Source organism: Colias croceus, chromosome 16 (genome assembly GCF_905220415.1).
Source record: "Colias croceus chromosome 16, ilColCroc2.1".
NCBI classification, from domain to species: domain Eukaryota; kingdom Metazoa; phylum Arthropoda; class Insecta; order Lepidoptera; family Pieridae; genus Colias; species Colias croceus.
Window position 1 is genome coordinate 2,494,341 of NC_059552.1, and position 6,000 is coordinate 2,500,340.

A 6,000-nucleotide genomic window follows, 5' to 3' on the forward strand; every position below is an offset into this window, starting at 1 on the left:
ATATCAACTAGAAGTGATTTGGATATTTTTGAAGTGAAACTTCTATATCGGGGTTGGAAAAAAATTTAGTGACACGCCATCTTTTTCATATACCTACCACGCGTGATTCGACGTATTTCTGTAAAGTTGCATATAGTAAATTATTTTTTGTAAAATAAGTTTATAAAGAAATTTCACTTCTTACGTGTGTACACGCACACTTTTTTTTATTTCCACTCAAAAAAGAGCTTTCAAGATACCCAGTACCTACGTTACTTTAATAGAAAAGAGGAAATGAATATATTTACCTTTTCATAAATATTTTAATAAATAAATAAATAAATATTTTAACCTGTAATTTCCTCTATTGAAGCCTTAATAAACAAATAACAGCCTGATTCATTAACCAATAATCCAATAAGGTCGAATACCCGTAATTCAATCAAAATATTATGTTTACTTCTGTTTACATCACATGAAATGACATGCGCGGCGCACAAAGAGCTAATTAATTATTTCAATACATATATGAAATCGGTAATACGACTCGATTATAAGTTACCGGCCAATTGTAGAAACAATTCATTATAATTATTGAGCTGTGAGTTCATATTTACTGGATGCTCATTATACCCTGGGTAGAATGTTTAATCTCTTTAATAATAGTATCGGAAACATTCCATTAATTTTCATAGCATTGCTCATTCGCTATGGTAATTTCACACCTGTTTTAATGTAAATTACTTTATTAAAGGAATCTATGTATTGTATAAAAATAATCAAATTTTCCTTTGTCTGGGATTGAACTGTTTTATCTTTTTTCTATGTCTTGCATATTATGTTATTGTTAGAAGGTGGAAAGAAAAACTGTTGAGGATTGTGCGAACAGCGAGCTTAAGTATAAACTTTTCTGAGATAACAAGACCACGTCTTTCGGGTCAGCTACGGGTTGGTTTGGCTACGGTTCCAATGCTAATCCAATCTATGCCAATATTATAAAGCTGAAGAGTTTGTTTGTTTTACTCGCTAATCTCAGGAACTACTGGTACGATTTGAAAAATTCTTTCGGTGCTAGATAGCCCATTTATCGAGGAAGGCTATTAGGCTATATTATATCATCACGTTACGACAAACAGGATTGGATCAAAATAAATCTCACTTCATCCTCATTATTTAAAAAATCCTGTGGATACGTTAGTATAACACGACCCAAAGAGTACCTACATTTCACCAAAATAAACACGAAAATCCAACCTATTCTAGTACAAACAGGCACATTAAATAACCTTATCCCATAGAATACTTCAACCTAAGCAATACCAGAATAAACAATTCCAAGAACAAATGCAACGTCGGGTTTGTTTAGGCGACCAGCATTTGTTCTATTCTTAATAAATATACGATATACAGGTAGGCTATGTAGATACAAGGTATAGGGATTTGTTAGCCGCTAAGCCTGGCTAGAATAAACAGGAAAAGTCGACACTTGGTGTATACGCTTGTAATGGTTTTTCAAGGCACAAATAGTCACCAGCCAAGACGTTCTAAATGAGAGGAGTTTATTTTAACGTAGATGTTACTGTTTAAGAATCCTGTTGAGATGTTTTGTTTTATTGTTTTTTTTTATATAAGTTATAAATATTTAAAAGATGGGTAAATGAAAAAGAAATGAAATCCTTTATTGCTACAGTTATAAAAAAAATAAAGCAGTATACAATACATTTAAAATTAGCAAAGGGTGGCCTTATCACTAGGTAGCGATCTCTGCCAGGCAACCTTTAACTAGGATTAACACAAAATATTCAACAAATATACATGGAAATACAATTATACTTATTATTCTTTTCTTTTCGTTCCTGAGGAAACATTGGAGTGAAGTCTTCGTAAAATTCGTTTGAGATGACTGCCGTTCTGCGTCTCAATTCATATATTGCTAATTATATACTACATAAAGCTAATTTATATAGCTAATTATGCACATTAATATTTATTTTCCAATCAGTATAATATTGTTTTTCGATACATTATATTTTGCATTCTATTATAAGATACATATAATTTACCGAAATAAAGATATAAGAACAAATAGAATATTTTAATAGGTACTTAACGTTCATCCCCAAAATGTGTAGGATGCTTTAATAAAATAACTTGCAAAATACAACCTTTTCAAAGAAATGTAATCAACCATAGCCCACGCTGCATTATATAGGGCTTCCAAAACATAATAATATAATCCGTAATAATTTAACGTCTAAATGAAAGTAATACTACTTCTGAATTACCGCTTAAATATTTATGAATTGTATACTTATCAAATTGTATTTGAAAATTCCTAAAATTCAATCTTACCAATTCTATGTATTTTTTTTTGAGAGTAATATCAAAGAAATATTAGATACTAAATTATTGTCGAGAAATCTTTGTATCTAACAACGTTACTTTTAAGGATTTGAGGCAAAAACGATTTGCTTCTTTTTACAATGTAACAGATAAATCTTATCATACCTAATACATAAACTTCATTGAAACACTCATATTAAAATCAAATTAATCTTGACTGTTTTGATCTTGTATAACTTTTTATTAAGATAAAAATATATAACGCAGAATTAGTTCATAATATACGCTGTGTTATTTTTATGTGTTATTAACAATGAGTAGGTACAGTAATCCACATAGGTAACCCATATATTTTAAAAACAAGTATTTTACAAAGCAAACAAAACTATGAAATATTATAATATTCTATTGTACGCCATATTGAACCTTAAAGCATAATAAATTCTCGTCAAAAAGCCGGACTATTTTTCAGAACAAAATTGCACTTAAAATTTTATTTTCATACGCAGCTGAAACCCGCAAAATAAAATCGTGCAATATTCGCCCTTAATGTTATTGAAATATTATGTAAAGTCCTTTAACACGGCCAACTATTCCAGAAAACGACGGTGTATGGTCAAAATAATGGGAACGCAGAGTCCACAATAATCATTTGAATAGGAATTGTACCGATTTCAGCGTACTTATGTAAACATACATTTTTGCGGCACACCTCGGAATTTTCTGTTCATGTAGGGTGAGAATTCCATTTGAACATTGAGATAATAATCAAATGAAGATTTTCTTTATTAACCGACTTCAAAAAAAGGAGGAGGTTATCAATTCGGCCGGTATGTTTTTTTTTTATGTATGTACACCGATTACTCCGAGGTTTCTGAACTGATTTACGTGATTCTTTTTTTGTTCGATGCGGGATGGTGTCTTATTGGTCCCATAAAAATTTTATTCGGATAGGCCCAGTAGTTTTTATTTTATGGGCATTTTTGCAAGTGCAAGTTTGAAGTCGGTTGTTTTTAACGCAGTTATCACTTTTTTAATCCTAAAGATTTAATGCTGCATAAAGTTACAGTATTTTTTTGTAAATTCGCAAAATCTTCAATTTCAACTAAATATTGTCTATTATTTATTTATAATGGTTCTGTCTAGACGGCAAATAAATTTAATTGTACTTTCTTTGAAGTACTTCTATTGACTCTTAGTTACATTAAAAATTTATAGTTCTTCTAGTAAAGATAATAGAATTCAATTCTATTTATTCGGTTTGGATAATGGATTTAGACGTAATAACTTTGATTGAAACATTATATTTTTATATTACCTGAGAAATAGTGAGATATGTACCTTATATTCTTTCATTTTACCACTTTTCCCTACGTGCCTTGTTCAGAGCCGGCTTACATAAAAAGTCTGAGGACTTCGACCCATAAACATTATTGAAAATATAAAAGCCTTCTTTTAATAGACTATGCTACGTAAAATTATAAACAATTCAGTACCTAATTAAAAGATTCGTACCTTTTCAGTAGCAGTGAACAAATGCCGTTCAGTAAACTAGATGCTTTAAATTTTCCTTATGGAAAGGTGTTCTGCTACACAGACTTTTTTTTATAAATCACCCTTGTTTAAAACAATTTTAATTCTCACGGACTTACTGCAATGACTGTAACCCTGATTCATTATAATATATATTATAGATAATTATAATATATACTAGCTGTGCCGCGCGGTTCCTCCCGCATTGCTCCGCTCCTGTTGGTATTAGCGTGATGATATATAGCTTATAGCCTTCCTCGATAAATGGGCTATTTAACACCGAAAGAATTTTTCAAATCGGACCAGTAGTTCCTGAGATTAGTGCATTCAAACAAACAAACCAACTCTTCAGCTTTATAATATAAGTATAGATAGTGAGACGAGATTGACACAATATGTAGATATTTAACACCACACATACCACCACAACCCAACTAAGATGTGCTAAGATGTTGTCTAATGTCGCCGCCACACTATGCTCCCCGTGCTGCTCATTGCTCTGCTCATCGCGCTGCCGTTATTCGCCGCGACATTGCCCTCTGGCCACACACTGCTCTACTCGCGCGATTAATCGCGACGCTCCTCAGTTCGCACTCGTATTGCCGGTCCTTTGACTCGCGCGCAAAAGCCGATAAAATAGGGAGCAGTGAGCAGGACGATGAGCACGAGTGGCATGACGAGTAACGTGTCCACACTATGACGTCTCTGCCCACTTTCCTCTTTACTTCCCATACCACTCGTCGAGTGTGTGGACGCGCAGTAACTTTAACCTCTAGGCTATAAGAGCTACTGAACTACATCATGCCCACAACGGTGTTCAGCGCTTGCAAAGACTACTCCATATAAAACCGAGATCAAATTTACTCGTGAAGTAGCGACACTCTCAGAAAGATTTATGAATGGCGTTTACCATCAGGTGCTGTGAATGCTCTTTTGCAGACATAAAAAATATTTACCTCCCAAATATTTCGTTTGAATTTTGTGTTCTGTCGTAAACAAAGTTTATATATCAATAGCGAGGCTAGCAGGTGCATGTGATGAAACATGAACATTGAACAGTGAATAAAAAGATATTTTCTTCTGTTAATAAATGTATGCCTTCTTATGAACAGCCTTATTCACGTTTATTGTCCAGTCACATCTGAAAGAAAGAAAAAAGTCTGATATCAAATTCTGCGGCCCATCTTTGCTTTTTTTTGTAAAGCAATTTTTTACAAGTCGAGTACTTATAAATACTTTGAACGCGTTATTTGACTGTATCTACTACATAATTAATTTGTTATGTTTTAAAATTGATGAAAATGCATTTTTTTAAATATTTCGAAATCAAGATTTTTATTTGAAATTGATCAAATTGTATTTACATTTTGCGGATAACTCTTAACAATACCCATCAATTGTACACAAAATTCCTTGGCAATTAGGCTCTGGATTGGGAAATTTTTCACATTTGTACGTATATCGTAAACTAGCCTCAAATTATGTTCGTGCACTGAACTTGTTAGTGATGTACGAAGAAAATGTATCTGTTTCTATATTTATTTTACCACAGAACGTAAAAACGATAGAAAGTGTTTGAAATATTTTAATCAGTTGCTCTATGGTTTACAATTCGCATAAGTTTTTCATCGGAACAATTAGCTGTATAAATTTATATTTAAACTAGCTTTCCACCCGCAGCATCGCCCACGCATTCAAAGAAAAACCCGCATAGTTCCCGTTCACGTGAGATTTCCGGGATAGCGTCATTTTCCCGGGATAAAAAGTAGCCTATGTCCTTTCTCGCGTATCAAAATATCTCCATAACAAATTTCATGAAAATTGGTTCAGTAGTTTAGGTGTGATTGAGTAACAGACAGATAGACAGAGTTACTTTCGCATTTATAATATAATATATTAGCATGGATGTAAAAGTTAGTAATATATTTACTGTACAACATAGTGAAAATTAAAATTTTTACGTTAAAACATAATTAACAAAATGATAATCACCTAATAAACAGTAGTCCAAAATAACATATCTAACGTTTTCTGCTTTCAGTAATTCTCTTGATTCCTGCTCAGGCAGTATTCATGAGGAGCAGGTAGCAGCAGTTTTAAGCTAAGTAGTTCCTAGGCTGGCTCTTCTCCAAAATTGTAATAAAC